This window comes from Canis aureus, chromosome 12 (assembly GCF_053574225.1).
Source record: "Canis aureus isolate CA01 chromosome 12, VMU_Caureus_v.1.0, whole genome shotgun sequence".
Taxonomy (NCBI): Eukaryota; Metazoa; Chordata; class Mammalia; order Carnivora; family Canidae; genus Canis; species Canis aureus.
The window spans coordinates 2,381,907-2,404,531 of record NC_135622.1 but is presented as its reverse complement, the minus strand read 5'-3'; the positions used below and the strand labels follow the sequence as shown (position 1 = coordinate 2,404,531).

The 22,625-nt window shown below is 39.7% G+C and overlaps 1 protein-coding gene and 1 pseudogene across 5 annotated transcripts in view; both read right to left on the bottom strand.

The window, feature by feature from the left end:
• The window catches only part of MAGI3 (membrane associated guanylate kinase, WW and PDZ domain containing 3), a 235,804-nt gene that overhangs the window by 200,656 nt on the left and 12,523 nt on the right, over positions 1 to 22,625 (bottom strand). The gene's annotated exons all lie outside the window — the stretch shown is intronic.
• On the bottom strand, positions 449 to 21,712 carry LOC144281357 (cytochrome b5 pseudogene; annotated as a pseudogene).

The following is a 22,625-nucleotide window of genomic DNA, read 5'->3' as shown; positions in this document are numbered from 1 at the left end:
ATGAAGCAACCCACTTCTAAATAACCCGTGTGTCAAACATGAAGTCTCAAAGGAACTTCTAAAGATACACAAAACTGAATGAAAATGAACGTACAGCATACCAAAATATATGGGAGGGAGCTAAAACATGCGGACAAGGATTGTATAGCACTAAATATTTATATAAGAAAAGGTCTCAAATAGTCTAAGTTATTACCTCAAGAAACCAGAAAAAAAAAAAAAACACAAAGCAATCAGAAAGAAGGAAATAAAAATAAAAGCAAAATCAGTGATAGTGGGAGAGGCCTATAAAGAAAATTAAACAAAAGCTGTTTTTTTGAAAATATATCTTTTTTTTTTTGTATTTTAAAAGCCAGATATATTTTTAAAATATCACGTCTATAATAAGTAAATTATGTAGTGATGGAACATCAGAAAAAGTTGATGAACAAAAGGCACATTCTAAGAGTTCAGGAGTAGAAAGAACAGAAGAGTTCTCTTTTGGTTTGATTCAAAATAGGAGAAAGGGAAACTGGTGTATTAAAATTATGTTTTGGGTGAAAGTTTCTGTCAGTTGAAGCAGTTAACATTGGCTTCTTTCTCTCCGGCCCAAAGCAGTCTTTTCTTTCATTGGCTTCTGAGAACGTGTTTAATCTTCCGCTGTGTAGAAGTGAAACATCAGGGCTACCACCAGTGCTGAGATGGCTGGGATCACCCAGTTGGTCCACCAGCTGGAATTAGAATCAACAGTAGTAATGAGAGTTTCCGAAGGCTTGTTTATCTTCGCTCTGTCATCCGGATGAAGTTCCCCAATGATGAATGTTTTGGACAATTCTCTGGCATCTGTAGAGTGCCCCACGTCCTCGAAATTTTCAGTAGCATCCCCTCCAGCTTGTTCCCTTAATACTTCTTCCCCACCAGGATGCTCCTCCAAAAACTTGGTCAAATCGTACACCTTGTGGTGCAGGATCAACCAGGTGCTCTTGCTGTGGTTGTGCTTCTGGATCTCTTCCAGGGTGTAGTACTTGATGGTCTGGTCCGACTGCTCGGCCACTGCGGAAGGCGGCGGGCCTCAGGCCGTGCAGACAGCAGCCGGGCCGAGCTGAGCGCACCTCAGCGAGCTCGACCCGGGACATTCCCCGCACCCCAGCCCCGAGCGGACCAAAATATATCATTAAAATCAGTTAACCTCTATCTACAAAGACTAATAAAAAGAGAGCAGACACAAATCAACAATATCAGGAATGAAACAGTAGATATCACTACAGATCCTGAAGCCATTACAGCATAATAAGTAGGGGCGCCTGGGTACAGTTGGTTAAGCGCCTGACTTCTTGGTTTTGGCTCAGGTCAAGATCCCATGGGTCATGGGATCAAGCCCAGCATTGGGCTCTGTGCTAAGTCGGGAATCTGCTTGGAGATTCTCTCCTTCTGCCTCTCCCCTCACTCATGCACTCTCACTCTCTTTCTAAAATAAATAAATCAATCTTTAAAAAACACACACTCTCTCTTTAAAATAAATATATCAATCTTTAAAAAATTTTTTGGAAAAAAGATAAGTAAATATTAGCAAATTTACTTTATACTTATAGATTCAATAATTTAGAAGAAAATGGTAATTCCTCAAAAACCCCTGAACTAAGATGAAACAGATAATCTGAATAATTCTACAAACATTAAGGAAATTAAATTTGTAACTTAAAAACTAAAAAGAGAAATCCCCAGGCTTAGAAGATCTCACCAGAGACTTTTATTAAACATTTAAGGAAAAATTAACATCAATTTTATATAACCTGTGAACCTCTTCTAGAAAACAGAAGGGGGGGAACAGTTCTCAAGTCATTCTGTGAGGCCAAAGCTACCTTTTCATTTATGTGTACACTAAAACCCGTGCATGAATGTTCATACTATCACCATATGCAACAACTTGGACGAATATCCAGGAAATCATACTGAATGAAAAAAGCCAATCCCCAAAAGTTACATATTGCATGACCACAATTTATGAAATGATAAAATTGTAGAAGTGGAAAACAAACAGTAGTTGTTGGGGTTAGGAAGAGAGAAGGAGGGAAGGGGATGAGTGTGGTTACAAGTGACAGCTGGAAGGAAGGAATGGTCATATGGCTTGTCTATGATGGTAGATACACAAACCTACAGAAATGATAAAACTGTATAGAACAAAATACACACACACACACACAAAAGTACTAGTAAAACTGTACTAGTTTTACTGTACACACAAAAGTACTAGTAAAACTGGGTAAGACTGATGGATTGTATTAGTGTTAATATCCTGGTTGTAATACTGCACTATAGTCTGTACAAGACGCTACCATTGGAGAAAGTTGGGGAAAAGGTACATGGGATCTCTATTATTTTTTATGACGATATGTGGATTTACAGTCACATCAACAAAAATGTCAAGTAAACAAAAAACAGTAATTGCTATCTAAGTTCACTCCTTACAGACAGTCAAAAAGGTAAAGACAGAGCTGGGAAGAGCAGGTTTTATCTATAGCTATAAAGTCAGCTTACACTAATGGTAAGAAGGAAATTTTCAAAACAACATGACTTCTATGGAAGCACACATTCCAGCATCCAGGTCACCAAATCCTATTATCAGACGATGAGAAGGCAAAGCCAAAGCCAAACACACATAGGTTAAAAAAAAAAAAAAAAAAAAAAGCCAAAGTACTTCTAGACCACAGAATACAAGGACAAAACAAGAGTAGACCAGCAATATACCAATAAGAAAAGAACTGTAAGTTATGACGGAGTCATAGCCCCTTATATCTGGTTTATCACATGCAGATGTCCACTTTGGCTTTCCTTCCTAAAATAATCAGAACTCTGTGAGACTAATTTAATCACAACAACTATTGACACCCATTATTATAATAGCAGTATGCAGTTCCCTCTGTCATTTAAGGTTGGTTACTTCCTACAAGGCTGTGGATAAACCAAAAAGCCTAGTCTGTTAAGAATTGTCTGTTATATTAAGAGTGATATCCAAATGCCTGGTACAACCTTGACACATAACATTTATTAAAAAACAGAAATGAGAGAGAGAATAATTTGTCAATGAATTAATAAAAGCCAGTGGGCTCTTGTCAATAAAAAGATATATTCACGGTAATTTTACATGCAGCTGCTAAGGGTCCCTGAAGATCCTATAGCCCACATTTTATGACACCTTGGCTTAGAGAAGCATAATCCAGCAACTTAAGTCATTTACCTCTTTAAAGAAGAGGGTCAGATAGGACAACTTCTCAAAGCCCTCTCCCTCCAATGGTATCATTAAATGATTCATACCCTGGTCAAACCCCTGATGGCATTACCTCTCTTTGACTGTCAAATAAATGGCACAGATTTTTAACTGAACATTTATGTAACAGAATCCTTAAACATATTTACCATCGGGGAGATAGGTCTGAAATATAAGTTGGAAGCTAAAGAAAAAATGAACTCTTTTTGTGAATTGTCAGTAAAGTCAAAAGATCATTAAGTTGAAAAGAGGAAGCACAGTAGGCCTCAGGGGGAGAAAAAGGTCAATACCATGATGCTGCACTATGTCAGTCTGGTTAGAAAATATGCTCAATTTAGCTCAGTTTTGGCAAAAATACATCTCAAAGCAAATGCTATCCTCTCAAAAAAAAAAAGTTTTAATCTAGAAAACTCATTAAAAATGTATGGAGGAAATTAATTTGGTACATAATACATCATGAGATGTCTAAAAGTACCCAAACTTTTTCAGGCCTCCTAAAGCAATCTTTATTGACTATCAGCATAAGAGCCACTCCCCAGTATACAGACCTGAGGCTTGGATTCCCTGAGCTGCAGTGTAGCTTTTTGAGTACACCTGAAAATGAATTACTAATAGAGACTAGATCTTCCCAGAGAAACCATAAAATATTCAACATGGATAAAGTGACTCTATCCTTACTATATTCTCACCTAGTCTTCTTGCTGACCAAATCTTTTCTTCAATTTGGAAAACTGCAGGATGATTCAAACTGCTCTACATATAAACTTTTAGGAATGTCATCTATTACGTTTTTTAAAAGTCTGATTTTTTTTCTTTGCACCTGAATGAAAGAATTGGAATTTTTAAAATAACTGAAAATAGGGGCACATGGGCTCAGTCGCTTAAGCATCCGACTCAGCTCAGGTCTTGATCTCAAGCTTGTGAGTCCATGCCCTGCACTGATTTAAAAATAAGTCAAATTTAAAATGAAATAAAATAAAGTAAATATTTATTTAATCCACAAGAATGTTTACCAAACAGAATTAGGTCACTGTCTTGGCAATGAGTTCCTAAATCTATAGCCCTTGTTTTCAATCTCTTTTTTCAGCCTCTCATTTGCTGCAATGTTGAAAGGATGACAATAAAGCAGGAGACCAATTACTGGAGCCCAAAATGGAATTCCTTAAGGCAGGTGCCATGTTCCATGTCCAGATGCTAATGGACTGGACTGCGTGTGGAGAATCACTCAGTCTCGGGGCTACCAAGGGTCCAAGGCTTGCCTCGCTCAAAGCCGAGATTCTTCTGCAGCAATTCCAGTAAGAGGTTCTTCCTCCTCTATTCAACCCTGCCAGCATCTGGGACATGCTGCTGCTTTCTGAGACTGCCCACTCCATTCTCACAGCTCTGGCTGTTAGAAAGTTCTCTTATAGTGGGTACAAATCTGTCTCTGCAATTTCCACCCACGAGTTCTAATTCTATCCCTTGGGACCACACAGAAAAAGCCCAATCCTTCTCCACATGTCAGCCCTTCAAATATTTGAAGGGAGTGATCAAGTGTCCCATGATCATCATGGTAGGCTGAATACATCCTAATCCTCAGGATCTCTGAGAATATCATCTTCTATGGCAAAAGGGACTTTGCAGATTCGATATATTAAAGATTGTGAGAAAAAATTTAAAAAAATAAATAAATAAAGATTGTGAGTTAGAGAGGTTAGCCTGGATTATCCAGGTAGGCCCAATATAACCACAAAGGTCCTTATAATACGAAAATAAAAGGGCCAGAGTGAGAGAATAAGACTTGAACAAGGAGGTAGAGGCTGGATGATGCTCCCTGAAGATGAAGGAAGGGGCCATAAGCCCAGGAATGCAGGCAGCATCTGGATGCTGAAAAAGGCAAGAAATTAGATTCTTTCCTAGAGCGTACAGAAGGAATGTAGCCATGCAGATCCATTTAGGCTTCTGACCTCTGGAACTGCATGGTAATAAATCCATGCTCATTTATGCCATTAAATTTACGGTGATCTATTGCAGCAGCAATAGGAAATGAGTAGACTCATTATCTTTCCAAACTGAAAGATTTCGTCAAGTACTCTTTAAATGCACACAGTTTCAAGTCTCACCCTTTGAGATACTCCCAATCTTTCTTTTGTCTGAAACCCATGTGTTTCCTTCATCCTATCCTTGTAACCTCTTCTCCCAAAATAGCTTTAAACTTTCCCTCCAGCAATGATGTCCAAAGCCCTATCCACTTGGTCCACTGGCCCTTACCAAGTACATTCTCAGAATCACTGCTCAATAAACAAGTTTTAAGTTGAAATGAAACAACTGTTCAGAAATCCCAACAGTTCCGATCTCCTACAAGATTAAAAGGCCTTATTCTTCCTCTTCTCCAAACCAAGTATAATAATTTTAGAATCCTCAATTTCTTTTCCATCTATAAGGATTTAAGGCATTACACAGAGGACTTCTCAACTGAGACTTTTAGTCATATGACTTCTTGTTTAATAAAACCACCGTGGAGCCTAAAGATAAAAGTAAAAGTTCCCTATATTATGCATATGACTGATGTTTCCTAATACTGAGTCCTCTAAACTCTACATTTATTTTTAATTATCATGCAAACTGTAGAATTTATCACAAAAATCAATTACACAAAAGTATAGTGTTAGTTAAGCCAAATGTTTTTACAAAATATTTAAATGCTTATATAATAGCTTTATCTGCCAACATTAATTTCTTCCAGCATAATAATGATACAGCAAAAAATAATAATAGTAAGTGAACTGTTTGACAAATACTGTAATAAGCATCGTACCAATAGTAAAACTCACTTTATAATCTTAAAGCTTGTCCTACTGCATTCTATTCATAGATGTTAAAGTTTAGTGCACTCTGATCATTATATTTCAGAATTGTATTGGATATTAAATCATTCACCATAATACTTTCTCACTAAGCTTCTGTGCATAAGGGCAAACAGGTCTCTACTTAATTCTAATCAAATATATGTTTACTGAAAATCCCTCAGCCCAAGCCCTACATTAGGATAGTGGGAAATTCAAATATGTAGAAGACATGGTCCCCAGCTTCAAGAAGATAGCATATTTATCAATAAAAGGAGGAAAAGAGAAATAAATACTAGGCAAGAGAACAAATGGGCAGCATAGACAGTGAGGGTCATAAAAGAGTTCCAAAGAGAGTGCTCTATGGACTAAAAGGATCAAAGAAGTTGAAAGTAGGATGTGACCTAGAGAGAACTCAGAGAGAAATGGCAAAGAACATACCACACTAGTGAAACTGTACACATAAAGACAAGGTGGCAAAAGACATACTCAAAGAACAGAAGGCAACCAAATTGGACACTGTGGAGAATTTTATGTCAGGAAGTAGAAAAAGATGGCACAAAAAGTGGGTTGACAACAAATTACAAAGCCAAATAAGTCACCCATCAGAGTGCATTACATGCATCTGACATTCAAACTTTCTAAAGAAAGGTCTTGAATGCTAGACAAATGAGCTTGTATCTTCTCTGGTAAGTAACAGGGAACCAATGAGGCTTCTGGGTAAGAGAATGACTTACATAAAATTAAATTAACAGTAGTTTACAAGATAAAAGGGAAAAGCAAAAAACTAAAATCAAAGAGCCCCAGATTTGAGGTAAGAAAACCCCAATAAGAAAGCAGATATGAAAATAGATGAGAATATAAACAAGTATTATGAAGAAAGAACTCACAAAACTTGGCACTATTTTTTTTTCTTTTTTCAGGACAGGGGTTTCAAGAGTCTAATATTATTCTAAAGTATTTAAGTCCAGATGAGACGGAAAATGCATTTGGAAACTGTTTAGCAAGTATCTAGTATGCCGGTCACAGTCACGGAGCAAGGTGGTAGGGATAAAATAATGGCCATGACAATGAACTACATCAGCAAGGCCTAAAGACTACCAGGGCACTGAAGAGTAACTATTGTTACTAACAGTGTGACAAACACTATGGATAAGTAAAGTAAAGCACATACGACAAGTACATAACCTCAAAACTGAGAGCAGGAGAGGAAACTGATTTTAGGAAGGAAATCAAATAACAAAAGAGGTGGAGGAGCAAGAAGCAGAAACATGAAAGGACACATATACATTAGACTCATTCTTAAATTACTCAATTAAGTATAAGCTATCAGAAACCAACGTGTCCCCAATTTAGAAGACTCCAAATATTTACTCCTATAATAATTTGTTTCATTGAAACCCCAAATTTTTATTTTGATGAAGCATATTTCAAGGTAAAATTACATGCTCAAAAGATTACCTACCCAAAAAGGGGCACTAGAGAATTTTATGGGTCATGAAAATATTCTGAATTTTGATTGTGATGGTGATTACATGACCATTCATTCATCAAAGCCAACAGAAGTATATCTAAAAAAAGGGTGAATTTTACTTTGGGTAAATTATATCTTAATAAATCTGACCCCCAAATCACCAATGATTTACTTGCTGAATTCAGTAGTGATTATTAAAGGTGATTGAATAGTTATTTAATGTTTTATTAGAAACAAAGTATATGCCACTATCACTTTACTATTTATAGTACTGTATATGCATAGGCTATGAACACATACATCTTAATAAATTTGTGATTTTATCATTTTTATTTAAATGGTACTCCCCGTATTTCATCCTAAATTTGAGAAACAAGTCTGAATACTCTGACTCAGCATCTAATCTGAGGTCCCCACTCATATCCTATCATCCTCCTAACAAACTTAAAATCTAAGTCATATTCCTCCTTAAACCAGCTGTCTTCAAACTCTCCTTTCTTCTGTGTCTCAAGATCTGTCACCATTGATACCTGGTATCTCTTCCTTACCACAGTATCCAGTTCTACCTATCTGGGAAATAGGACTCTTCCTTTAAAGGTGTCCACACTCATCTCTACCTCCTCTAGTCTGTCCTACATACCAGTGCCAGATGAAGCATATATTCTTTTATTAATTATATAAACTCAAAACAGCTCAAAAACAGTTGGCTATTCTCACTGACTTTAGGATAAAATGCAAATGTCTCTCATTAGCTTTCAAATCCTCCATAACCTGACCTCTGGATACAACTCTATCCAGAAAGTATACAATAAAATGATTTAAAAATTATTAGAAAGGCAAGATACTGGGAGAGGGGGTAAAGAGGTAACATACCAGAAGTTTTAAAAGAAGTATAGGCATATTCTGGAGGAGGTTGGAAAAGCAGTCTAGGTCTACACTTTTTTTTTTAAAGATTTTATTTATTTATTCATGAGAGAACAGAGAGAGAGAGAGGCAGGGACACAGGCAGAGGGAGAAGCAGGCTCCATATAGGGAGCCCAACGTGGGACTCGATCCCGGGACTCCAGGATCACGCCCTGGGCTGAAGGCAGGCACTTTAACTGCTGAGCCACCCAGGTGTCCCTAGGTCTACACTTTTAAGACCTGCCTGCTAACCTGATAATTTTAGTAGATAATAAGGGAAATCATGGATTTTTTTTTTTAAAGATCTTATTTATTTATTTCAGAGAGATGGAAAGAGAGCATCGGGGGAGGAGCAGAGGAAGAAGACAAGCAGACTCCACACTGAGAGTAGAATCCAACTCCGGGCTTGATCTCAGGACTCTGATATCATGAGCCAAAACCAAGAATCAGACACTTAACCTACTAAGCCACCCAACCGCCCCCATCATGGATGTTTCTGAACACAAGAATGCCGTAACAAAAGTGATGCTCAAGGAAATTACTCTGGGGCTGGAGTACAGGATGTAATGGCAAAGAAGAAATAAAAAATAGAGGCTAAGAAAGATCACAGCCAATGTAAACAGTCTAAACATGAAAAGGACTTGAATGGTGGCAGGAATTTAGGAAACAAGGAGAAACCATCCTTCTCAGCTATTGTTGGTATTCATAACCTCCCCAAAAAAACTAGACAGTGGTGGGGGTCCTATCAGGCACATCTGTTGGGGTGATTGGGCAGGGATGGTTATAAGATTCATCCATATAGTTTGATTAAAATTAACAGAAATTATTCAATCTGGAAAGCAATGGGCCGGGTAATTCAAACAATAAGAAAGCTACCCAAAAACACAATAGGGAAGGGGATCTGGTATTAAAAATTGCTTGTTTCTAAAAATGCAAAGATTTGCTTCAGATTTTCATTATTTGGTCTATAACACATTCACACAAATACTGTGAAACCTATAATAATAAGGTCATCTTATGAAAATAATACGCCATATTTCACATCACAAATGGAATTAGTGTTGCAAATATGAAAGAAATTCTTAAGTCCTAATTATAGTATCTAGCAGCATATTACACATAAACATCCTTTATTTAAATGTGCTTTTGTAATTTATGTTAACTTGGATTGAAATAAGTTAATTCACAGAACTTATTCTATTCACAGAATAGACAGTCATTCTATTACTATCACCAAATGTAAATATCTATTTTTATTTTTTATTTTATTTTTATTTTTATATAGATACTGGATAGAAAATTCATTCTCTAAAAATAATCTTTTCCTCAAGATTCAGGGAGGAAATGAAAGAACAAATCAATTCCCTTCAAAGCAGTTAGAAACTAATTTCTAACAAAATTTATAGCTCATTGACTTCATCAATTTTTCAAGAATCATTGTGAATTAAAAAGACACTTTCAGATACTACTTGAGATTAGATATGGGAAGTGATCTAAGGTGAGAATTCCAAATGTACCAGGACATACATGAAAACCAGCATTTATAAATTAGCCTGACAAAAAATACGAGAGATGCTTAATTATACTATCAGAAGTCATTAAGGAAAATATAAGGTTTAGGGGAAAAAAAGGCCTTTTGTAGTACTAAGAAGGAGACTGTGTACATGTCGATTTAAAAGCCCACTGCTTTCCACTAGATTAAGAGCAATGTGTCCAAACAGTTCAGCTTTAATACTGAAACGCTGCCACTCAATAAAGAGAAGATTAAGTTTCTGAGAATAGGTTGTATATTAGGGTTTATATATTTGTCAAGGTTGTATTTTTAAATCTTTCAACAATTTATTGACAGCTTACCCCAGGTTTGGTTTTGGTTTTTAATTGACTTAGGGACTCAAAATTTAAGACTGATTCAGTTGTTTAAAATAGAAATATCAAGGGATCCCTGGGTGGTGCAGCGGTTTGGCGCCTGCCTTTGGCCCAGGGCGCGATCCTGGAGACCCGGGATCGAATCCCACGTTGGGCTCCCGGTGCATGGAGCCTGCTTCTCCCTCTGCCTGTGTCTCTGCCTCTCTCTCTCTCTCTCTGTGTGACTATCGTAAATTAAAAAAAAAAAAAAAAAGGAATATCAGGATGTCTGGGTGGATCAGTGGATCACACCTTTGGCTCAGGGCGTGATCCCAGGGTCCTGGGATTGAGTTCTGCCTTAGGCTCCCTGCATGGAGCCTGCTTCTCCCCCTGCTGTGTCTTTGCCTCTCTCTCTGTATTTCTCATGAATAAATAAATAAAATCTTTTAAAAAAAATTTTTAAAAATGGAAATAATCAACAACTTTGGTTGTAGAGCCAAGATTACTTCTGCTTTACACAAGGTCCATCTGGCTATCTGGAGGAGGGCAGAAACTGGGAAATCAGGAGTTAAGTGTCAGGGATTCAAATTACAGAAGATGTTTACATATAGAGTACAAGGACCATATCTTATATTGATCAAAGCAATTACCCATGGCAAAATTTTGGATAGAAGACAAAATACAACCAATCACCAACAGGTACGCAGCATCTTCACTGGGCCATTTAGCTACCAAGGCAGGGCTAACAGCCCTGTATATCATGATCATTTATCCACATGCCAGTGACTGCTGTGAGGGAAGGGCTTGAGTTTCTCTGCATTGTTCATAATTTAGTAAATAACCCAAAATAAGGGAGGACTTTTAGACCAAAAGAAGAATCTCTTTCGGGCTAAAAGAGCTGACATTTTGGGGCCCCTGGGTGGATCAGTGGATGAGTGTCTCTCTTTGGCTCAAGGCATGGTCCCAGGGTCCTGGATGAGTCCTGCATGAGAAGCATCCAGGGTCCTGGATGAGAAGCAGGTCCTGCAGGGAGCCTGCTTCTCACTTTGCCTGTGTCTCCGCCTCTCTCCATGTCTCTCATGAATAAATATAATATTAAAACAATAAAATAAATAAAAGATCTGAACATTTGTCTAAAGAAAAAAGTAAACCTCCATTGATAAGAAGACAATACAGTATGATGAAAAGTCAGGTAACAGTTATCAAGTTCCCCAAAAATGTTCCTTTTTTTTTTTTTTTTTTTTTTACCAAGTAATCTCATGTCTAGGAATGTCACAGCTGACAAAGTAGCAAAAGAAAAAGTAATATATATGATTACTTCTGGGTGGTAAATTACTAGCAGCCATTGTTTTATCCTGATTCTTTATGAAACTTCTGAATACAGAACTATGGCAGCGCTGGAGCTCAAATTTAGGATGAATAACCAAAATCCAAACTCCAGACTTATTTTATAATATAGAGAGGTTTGCCAACCCCATCAAAAAGAAGCGAAGCTTATACTTCAGTCCTTCTGATATAATCTCAAAATACAGGGCACTCCCTCAATTTATTCTGAACAGCAAAACACCATCACAGAAAGCAATCTGGTAAAGACAACAGATGGGGAAAGGTGACCCTCAGGTAACAGAAGTGGAAGTGCCTGAAGAAACGTGATGTGAGGTCAAAAAAGGGGCAACCACACGGACCTGCCTTATACTTTCCAGAGTCGATTAAATTAGGCAGAAGATGTGTAATGGGGCAGTCTGAGGAGAGTCTTTATAGCACTGCTTGAAATTTTGAGTCATATATGACACAAAGGGGAAAATGTCCCTGAGTGGGTTTGGCAGTGATAATTTCTCCCATCAGTTTGGTGTAACTTCGTACAGGTTAATCAGATAACTCTCCCTATCTGTTCTATAGTGGGAAAATGCCAAGTGCTGGAGAGGGCCAACCAAGGAGAGGGTACTGAGCCTAGACAGCCAGGGGCAGTGTCCAGACACAGGGAAATAACAGAAGCAAGTAAAAATGAGGAAGAGATCAGAGAAAACAGTGTAGGGGATGGGGTTTGTACCAAACACTGATTCCACTTTATAATCATACCTACAGGGGATCCCTGGGTGGCTCAGCAGTTTAGCGCCGCCTTCAGCCCAGGGCCTGATCCTGGAGACCCGGGATCGAGTCCCACGTCAGGCTCCCTGCATGGAGCCTGCTTCTCCCTCTGCCTGTGTCTCTGCCCCTCTCTCTCTCTCTCTCTCTCTCTGTGTCTCTCATGAATAATAAAAATCTTAAAAAAAAAATAATCATACCTACCTCTACCCTAAGCCCTCTCCTCTCCCCAATACCAGTGACACTGATGTTTAAGTCGTATCCCAGACATCCTATTTGATTTGGACCAAACTGGTACCAATCATGACCAAACTCTCCTTTGTTAATTGTAAAAATTTCAGGAATAATTCATGCACATAAATCAGACATCAAAGCAAAAATTCATAATATGATCATTTTATTCTTTATAAAACCAGGTACAGGGGCACCTGGGCGGTTCAGTGCTTGAGCATCTCAGGTTGTGACCCTGGGGTCCTGGGATTGAGTCCTGCATCAATGGCTCCCTGCAGGAAGCCTGCTTCGTCCTCTGCCTATGTCTCTGCCTCTCTCTCTGTGTCTCTCATGAATTTTAAAATAACTATAACAAAAAAGGTCCATATTCATTTTATGGGAACTATACAAATGATATCACATCTCCTTCCTTTATTCAACTTGGTTTCCAAAACCTAAGTAAAAGAAAAAAAAAAAAAAAGACATCTAACTTGTTTAATTCAACTAAGTCTGTTGTAGTTGTCATTTTCTGTCTGTGTTATGTTTTTAAGAACAGGTTTTAAAAAGTCAACTCCTGTTGAAACACATATCCCAGGTAAATTTAAATAGTCATCAATTTTGGCTTCCTCTCCTCTCCATATACTTTTTTAATTCTTACTGACAAAAAATTGAATTCCACTTGTCAAATCTGGGAGAGTAAACTGTATGTTCTTCTTGAACTTTTGCACCAAAGCAAAGCGCTTCTCAGTTGCCTTTCTGTCTAGAAAGTGTTTTATTGACTAATGTAAATCTGTACATTTTTCTCAGCATTGGTAATAGACCAATTCTATCACCATAGTCTGCTGGGTAGGGTCTAAGTTACTGAACTAAAGGAGCCATAAAATTAATAATGTATTATGCTAACTACAAAACTATTTAAGTATCCTGGAATTGCAAAGCAGAGAACAATAACTGTAATAGATTAAGTCTAGAACAATCTCTGAAGGAAATAAATTTAGGATGAGATTTTGAAGAAGTACAGCAAACACTTTTGTTTGCCTATAACAGTGTATCCACACTGGGAAATAATGAGAAAATGAGGTTGGGAAGATAAGAGTGGAGAGAGGGTCGCTGGAGGATATTAAATGTTAGAACAGAGGGCAACCACAGCAAGGAAAGAACACAATGCTCTATTGGGTTGATTTCCTTAAAAACCCAAACTATCAGTAGCCAATAAAGAGTGAGAATGTTTTCTACAAGAAAGGACAAAAATAACATCAATCTAAGATACTTAAGTCTGCTTTTAAAGATAAACATGTCTCATATTCTGATACCAACTCAAATCATTATTAACTTCCAAGCTTGATAATGACTTCACTGATAACCTAGCTAGTTAGTTTCATCAGATAGAAACTAAAACAGCATATTTTTCACTCCTCAGAAAATATGGTACTCACATGAAGGAAATAAAAAATCTGTAGCCTATATCTTTATGCATATAGGGGCTTTGCCACAAAAGCTGAAATTTTACCTAGATTAAATAAACGTCCTTACCTTTTTTGAACTACAGCTTTTATTACATCTTTAAACACACAACAAAAGATGGAGACAGATTTGAGGAAACTGAAACAAAACTCAAAGGCAAAATTCCTTGAAAGGAAATGAATCATTCCCCGTGGTATCTTGGCCTGGTGTGAGGCTTAGTGCATAGTAGGCATGCAGGGAACATTTGCTAATTAAACACAAAGGCTTTGCCAACAGGAGGATTAATGCTTGGAAGAATCCCAAGCTACATTCCTGGACCAAATATCTGAAAATGTCCTCAATTTTACGTTACACTGTATTTTCCAACAAGTCCTAAGTGATAAGTTAACTTTGTAACCCAATCAAATGCAACAGTAGGACCACATCCTTTACATTTTGTCTTTGAAATTTGGGTCCAAGAGATTTTTAGCACATATACCAGTTGGCAGCAAAACTTGTCCAGTTTTCAAAATTCACTTTCATTCTTATTTATATGTTAAAATATAATCAAATTAGAATCTGAGGCTAATGATAACTGGCATGCTAATCCTGGATTCAGAAAATAATTAGCAACGTGACTTTGGGCATATCTCCTCAGTTTTCTCATCTGTAAAATGAAAAACCTAGGTATTTGAAAAACCTTCCTCAAGGAAATGTACTTATGACTGCAGTTTACTTTGAAATGTGTAAAAAACAACTGATAGATGGACACAGGGATAGGTTAATATAGAATAAAGTGGGGGGGTGTAAAAAGCCAAGAAAATAATCTAGATGGTGGATAATATACCTCTCCTCCACGGAAAAAGCTCTTCACTAGCTCCAATCTCCCATCTTTCCCATTCCTGGAAATGGCACCATCACACACCCATTTGCTCAAAGCCGGGGGGCGGGGGGGGGGGGCCTATTAGTTACCCTGGAGTCTTCCTCTTCCCCGACCTTGCAATCCATCAGCCAATCTGTTAGCAAACCTTTCAAGACCACTCTCAAGTCCATCCACTTGAGTTCAAAGGCCCTCCTCTCATACTGGCCCAAGCTTCCTCCTCCTCCTCCTCTTCCACCACTCCTGCCCCTCCTGAATCACAGACTTTCTGAAATGTGTACCAGATATTCACTTTCCACCTCTAAATTCTCGGGTGGTGCTAAGAACATCAATAAAATCCAGACCCTTACCATGGCTTATAGACCCCTGCTGGCCTCTGCCGACTTGACCTCACTCCTATGGTGGAAGCCACACTGGCCTCTACTGTCCTATGACACATCCAGCTCTTATATTAAGGCCTTTGTACTTAGTAATTCCCTCCACGATGTTTCCTTTCAAAAATGTCACTTGGCAGGTTCCTTCCTTCTGGTCGTTCAACTTGCGGCTTACATGCCCTCCTTAGGGAGGCTTTTTCCCTGACCACCCAATCTAAACAATGTACATTGTACTATCTCCTCATCCAAATCTCTGCTTTTGAGAGGGGTCAAGTACATCGCTTTTGAACAGACTGCAGTCACACCTCCTAGATTCACGCTCTAGCTCTGTACTTCCCAAAACTGTATGACCACAGGCAAGTTACTTAGCTTCTCTGTGCCTAGATGGTCTCATATGTAAAACAGACAGAACAACTTCACCGGGCCATTGTGAGACTAAATAAATATGAAGGAGAACACTTAAAAGCAATGCCTGGCATATAATAAAAGCTACTGAAGTCTTCTCTACTACTACTATTATTATTACGGCATTAATTTATATTCTCTTCTTTATTTATTACCTACCTCCCCAAATGGAATGCTAACTCCATAAGATACCTTGTTTGCTTTGTTTATGGCCATATCCCCAGTGCCTCCAACATGGTCAGGCACTTAGCAGGTACTCAGTAAATTTCCACTGAATGAAAACATCACTAGCTCCTACTTTTGACTGTGGGACTATTTCATTTGTCCTCAGGAAACATTTACCTACAATGTAGCATTTTTTTCTTTGGCTTCAGAAGTTTTCCAAATTCTCTGAAAACAGACACATAAAGGAAGATCACACAGTGCCCTGCATCTAAACGGTACAGATAAAGACACAAGTAGGGAACATGAGCGAGGAAACCAATGTAAAAATCACCTTCTCCCTGATGCTGTAGTCCTTTAGCCTTAGGGAATTGAGATAGTAATTAGCATTTGTCATCTATCATATTAATTGCTGAAAGAAAAATATGTGATTACCCATAGCCTATTAATCCACAATTTAGTAGGTTACAAAGAAGGGGATCATTTTAAGGCACTGAGAGGTTTCTCTTTTTCTCATACTGAGACGTTTCTTAAGCAGCGTGGATATATTTGCCATTATAAAATATACAGAAGTTAACAAAGTACCTCAAACCAGGTGGCTCAAAACAGTAAGAATCTCTTCTCTCACAGTACTGGAAGCTTGAAGCCCACAGTCCAGGTGTCACCAGGGCCACACGCTCCCAAAACTCTGGGCTGGGTTGCGCCTCCTCCAGCTTCTAGGGGAGAGCTCTCAGTCTGCCCTGCAGGCGGCAGCTCAGGCCCTTTCAGGCGCCACCTCCTTGATCACGCGGTCACGTGGCACCCACCCCTCACCAACCTGTGTCTCCTAGGAACCCACCGTACTCGAGAGGACTTCGTCTTAACGAATTATGTCCGCGATGCCCCTATTTGCAAAATGCAGTACTGGGGGGGGGGTAGGACTTCAACATGTCTTTTTAGGGCACACAACCTGACCCATAACGTGTATCTAGGTATACGCTGCATTCTTACCTCAAGCTGCCAACTTTTCAGCTCATCGAGATATTACTTTTCTTTAAGGCAGGCACAAGTATATTTCCGAATTCTGATGCTCAATAAGAAGAGCCATATTTATTTCTGGTCCCAATTCTCTAGGATAACTCAAAGTTACCTCCACAGTTGAATTAACAGCTTCATAATGATGGGAAATATAATTACATCAGTGATCTAAAGCAGCAAATAGTCTAAACCTGCTACAAACAAGTGTCATGAATAAAATAATAATGATGATGGGGGGCCCCTCATTTTAAAACAGTTGGCTCAGTCAGTTCAGCATCTGCCTTCGGCTCGGGTCATGATCCTGGAATCCTGGGATAGAGCCCCACGTCAGGGTCAGGGTCAGGGTCAGGCTCCCTGCTCAGGGTAGTCTGCTTCTCCCTCTGCCTCTGCCCCTCCCCCTGCTTGTGCCCTCTGGCTCTCTCTCCATCAAATAAAATCTTTAAAAATTTAATTTAATTTAAAAAGTAAAAGAGTTGGGGAAAACACCCTGATTGTAGCTAACACAATTTATTTTTCAAACCCATGAGATATGCAGTATGATACTTACTTTATAGATGAAGAATCTAAGTAATTTGTCCAAGGTAACAGTCCATAAGTGGTAGAACTGAAATTCCACCACAGATTGACTCCAAACCCACATTTTGAAGTCATACAACTTAACTGTGCTTTGCCAGTTTTATGTAAAATTCCATCAAACCTTACTAAAAGCCATTTAGATTTGGCCAAAAGATGGCCTGGAGGCTGTGATTTCACCTCTATGAACAATAATGAAGACAACCGGTCCTAAAATGTAATGTGTACAGTAAAATTACAGGCACCAAGTGCTGTTTCTCTTTAGTCACATTGTTTTTAAAAACAAATAAAGGACAACAAAAGTGGAGGTGCTCCTGTCATCATCACCCCTCCCCACCACATACACCCAGTGAAAAGATTCCTATAGCAACTTGAGGTGAAAACTGTGGGCAAGAAAGAGACCTGGCCAAGGGGTACGTTAGGACTACACCCCAGTAAGACTGTTCTTTCAGTTACGTTATGAGCAGTAAACTCATGAACAGCCTGGGGAGGCTGCACCATCGCTTAAAGAGAGGGGCTCCACATAGGCACAAAAAAGAAATTCTGACCATACCCTCTCCTCTAATCAGGATCCCAAAGTTAGAAAACAGCCACAGAAGGGCTGTGAGTTTTAAATATCATTTGCATAGATGCTTCTCTAATAGCATCAGTGCCAATGGTGGAGACAAAGTAGTACCTTAGGAGGTGAAAAGTTTGCCAACTGCAGGGAATGAGGCAAATTATACCCATTCCCATCTGGTATTTGGGGGGAATGATAAAATATTCTTTTAAGATTTTATTTGTTTGTTTGTTGGGGAGGGTGCACCAGCAGGGGAGAGAAATGCTACCTGTGCCCCAGGACTCTAGCCTTTGAGGGGAGAGCAGGGGGAGGGGCATAGGGAGAGGGAAAGAATCTCAAGCAGGCTACACTCTATGGAGCTGGAATCCCATGTGCAGCGGGGCTTGATCTCATGACCGTGAGATCATGACCTGAGCCAAAACCAAGAGTCAGACACTTAACCAACTGAGCCACCCAGGTGCCCTAGGGAATGATAAAATATTTCTATATTGTTTACTTAATAAATAGTAAGTTCCTTAATACTGATGAAATTCTCATCTGCATTACATCACTTTAACAGCAGACTAACAGGCCATAATTAGGCAACGTTTTATTCTTTCAATTAGTAAGAAATTATCCTGAGACTATCTATTGGCCTTTCAAAGATCCATTTCCAATCACTTTTTTTTTTAAGATGACTTTTTCAAAGACAGGGTTTGTTTACTACATGCAGTCCAAATTGAACCTCTAAAACAAGGATATCAAATAAAATATTACCTAGAGACCAGGCTTCTGGCATATTTCCAAATCCAGAAATGGAGAAAAAAATATATATATACACAGATGTTCAGGGGGTACAGAGCAGCTCCCGAATATCTAAGCAAGGACAAACATAAAGGAAAACAGAAGACTGCCACCTTAGGTTTACACCTGACCCTCTGACAGATTGGACAATCCACCAGGGGAAGTCAAGGAACCTGGCAATTGGCTGACAGGATCCCTCCAAGGTCAGTTTTTTCTTTGGGAAGCAGAGACACGTGGGAGAAGCAATCAGAGTAAAGAGAAAACAAAAACTGGGGAGATGAGCAGAGAGCTAGCAGCTGATCAAAGGCAGCTGAGGAGGCTGAGGCAGTGAGCTACAGATACTGCTGTGCACCTCAGCAATTCCTAAAGGCACAGGTTGGGGCTACAGGAGGAGAGAAATGCTACCTGTGCCCCAAGACTCTAGCCTTTGAGGCTTAGAGCATCTATACAGTAACAAGCCACTCTATGCATCAGCAACCATAATTGTGCAGTGTTTATACAGGAAAACTGCCACAGAATAAAATGTATATATTTACAGTGGGCATCCCGTAATAGAGGTTTCAATCTTACTCTAATATAGAATCTACTTGGGGAAGGGATGTGGACCATAAACTATAAGGTACAAATGCCTCGCTCTGGAAATTCCCCCGTTATCACACTGCTCCTGCCCTTCTTGACCTTCATACCTTCATCTCTACCCCAGAAAATCTGAACCCAAAATTTTCCACAGCTTGTCTCCTCTTCATGAGTAAAATAAACTAGATAGATAGATGATAGATAGATAGATAGATAGATAGATAGATAGATAAAATATCCTAACATTCCAGACTGTTCTATTAATGATGACACAGAGGGAATTGACAATTTCACATAATTCCAAGAACAGGGAGTAAATTATGGCTGCATCTCCTGGAGGCTAGAGCTGTAGGAAGATTCCAGAATGATTCTGGACCTTGGGAAGAGGAGTTCATGGCCCTTCCTTCCAGTGGTCTGTTAGGAACACCCCTTGGCCTTACGACATGCATCAATTTCTTCTCCCATAATCTTAGTTTGTACATAAGTTTCGCATGGCCTTTTCCAACCTTGACTCCCCACCTCACAATGGGTGGTGTGTTTTGTAAATGCTAACAACTCCCACCATAGTTGTGACAAGTGAAAACAGGGCTGCGAAGATAACCTATTATATAGTATTTCCACTACTCAGATATAACAGATGTAAAGAAACCCAAGGGCATAGATGGTAGTAAAAGGTACTAGAATAATTAGGAAAGGGCATGGAATCAAAACGAAGAAAGAAAGAAAAGGTCAAACTCACAGAAAGAGAGATGAGCGGTGGCTGCCAGGGGCTGGAGTGAGGGGGAAGGGAAGAGATTGGTAATGGGAATAAACTTTCAGTTGTAACATGATTAAGGTCTGAGGACCTAATGTATAACATGGTGACCATAGTTGACAATGCTATATTGCATAACTGACATGTGCTAACTTATGTGTTCTCATCAAAATAAAAAATACCGGAAGATTCCAGAATGTTCTATTAAGGTTGTTATCCCAGAGGAATGTATTATGTATGTCAAATCATCACACTGTATACTTTAAATTTATCACACTTTCATCAACTGTACCTCAGTAAAACTGAAAATAATGACATCATTGACTTTGAGTATTAAGTACCTTTGCTTTTAACATGATTTGCTTATTTGCAATTTCATGCAACTTAATGTTTTCAAATGGCTGTGCTGGACAACCAACTTGCTCAATTCCTGAACATTTAACCATCAGAGTCAAGAAAGAGTATAGCCAACCCCTGTGCTTCACTGAAAAACCTCTCAGCTGAACTCCCTACCGCTAACTGGACATGCTTTCCTTTTTGTCTTAGTTCAAATCCCCAGGAAAGATTCTTACTGGCCCCATTCCTCTTTCTAAGTCCCAGAAATCACAGGTTGCTGACCAGCCTAGGAATTGGTCGTTTCAGCTGAGATGCCTTCCCTGCCCTGGATGCCTGCGGCTTATAGTGGAGGTTGAGATCAAGTGATAGAAAATACAGAAGTCTCAGCAGCAGGGACAGGAGGTAGGGCAGAAGTAAGCCAGTACCAAGATAAAGATGTTAAGAATCCATCGGCCTTGTGCTCATTCCAACTACAGGCCATTTCAAAAAGATGAGCTCACAGAAATGACAGTGAGTTATCAGGGAAGGGTTACGCTGCATTTAAATACGATCCCTAAGAAGACGAGCGTGCGAGATAGGGTCCGCTGGCACTTAGCATCCACCTACTTATAGCATGCCTTCCTGAAAGGCAGGGATTGGAAAATCAGAAACTGTATTTTCCAGGTTCCTTTACACAGTTAGTATTTGGGGTGAAAATTCAGTTCCACTGTTTAAGATGTAGGACACAAAATATGGAAGGCAGAAGTGGATCGGAGTTCCATCAGCCTGCAGCTTTCAGTGGTCTTTGGTCGGCAAAGAACGTCACAGGATGTCAGAATCCAGTCTCCAGCTGCAACGCTGTTGAGGGACAGTGACAGAAGGCAGTGCCAGCATCTAGTCAGCAGCTCAGAGGCATCAAGAAGGTGGCCCAGCATTGGCCAGATACCACACTGCAGACTTGAAGCAGCTACAATAGCAATAGCAGTGGCTGCTACGGTCCCCTGCGTCACAAGGGCGGTGGGATTTTCTTACCTTAGTTGCAGTGACAGCCTCCTGAGGACTACTATCCTGACAGCTCCCATGGCATGTGGTTCCAAGGTACCCTAGAAGTCACTCTCGGATTCCTGGCCTAGAGCCCAGCTCTCCAGCCCCCTTAAGATTCCCTAAGCAACAGATTCCCTGTATTACATACCTTTCTGTTTCCTGCACTTGACCCCCCACTGATACTACTAGAGTCTCTGGAAGACTGGCTGTAGACATATCTTTTCAGGTCGACACCCATGCTGTTCTTTCACAGGCACACAAATGGCCCGGGCAAGACGGTACCATTCCCATTGGTCACACCTAATGAAAAGAGTCTCCCCAGAACTAACACCCAAACCTCCCCCTTCTTTTTTTTTTTTTTTTTTAAGATTTTATTTATTTATTCATGAGAGACACAGGCAGAGGGAGAAGCAGGCTCCATGCAGGGAGCCCAATGTGGGACTCGATCCCGGGTCTCCAAGATCATGCCCTGGGCTGAAGGCGGCACTAAACCGCTGAGCCACCCGGCTGCCCAAACCTCTCCCTTCTTAAGTGTTGCCTAACGCCAGGGAGTAACTTCTCTGCTGTGGCCAGCTCTCTGTGGCCTGGGACATCGGCTTGTCCCATCCCGAGCAAGAGCACAGCTCCCTGCTCAGCCCTGTTAACCTGCATTACAGCCAGATGAGCTCAAGGACCTGAGCCCAAAGTGCCCTTGACAGTTCCTCTACCACACCCCTGAGCAGTCCCAAGCTCCACAATCCCTCTTCACCCACTGCATCCCCTACTCAGGCGAAGGCGAAAAATAAAAGGAGAGCTGGCTGTAATTTAGACTTGCGCTATCACCCCACCGAGAAGGGTAAGACGAGCAACAGCAGTCTGCCATACAGAGCACCCATTCAGGAGTCTACTGAAAGCACTGCAAAGAATCTTTCGATGGGAGAAATCATTTTCCAAAGCTAAAACAACAAGAACCAATACTTAAGTACAGAGCTGTTATACCAGCTTACAATTCTCTGACTATTTAGATCTAATCATAAGCTACCGCATCACATAAGACTACAAATGTCCTGGAAACCTGTGGCACATAATGATCAACATTCCTCCCTAGGCTCCAACTCCTGGATTACAACTGTTGCCAACAATGCTCACGCATGCTGATGGCCCAGCAGGCT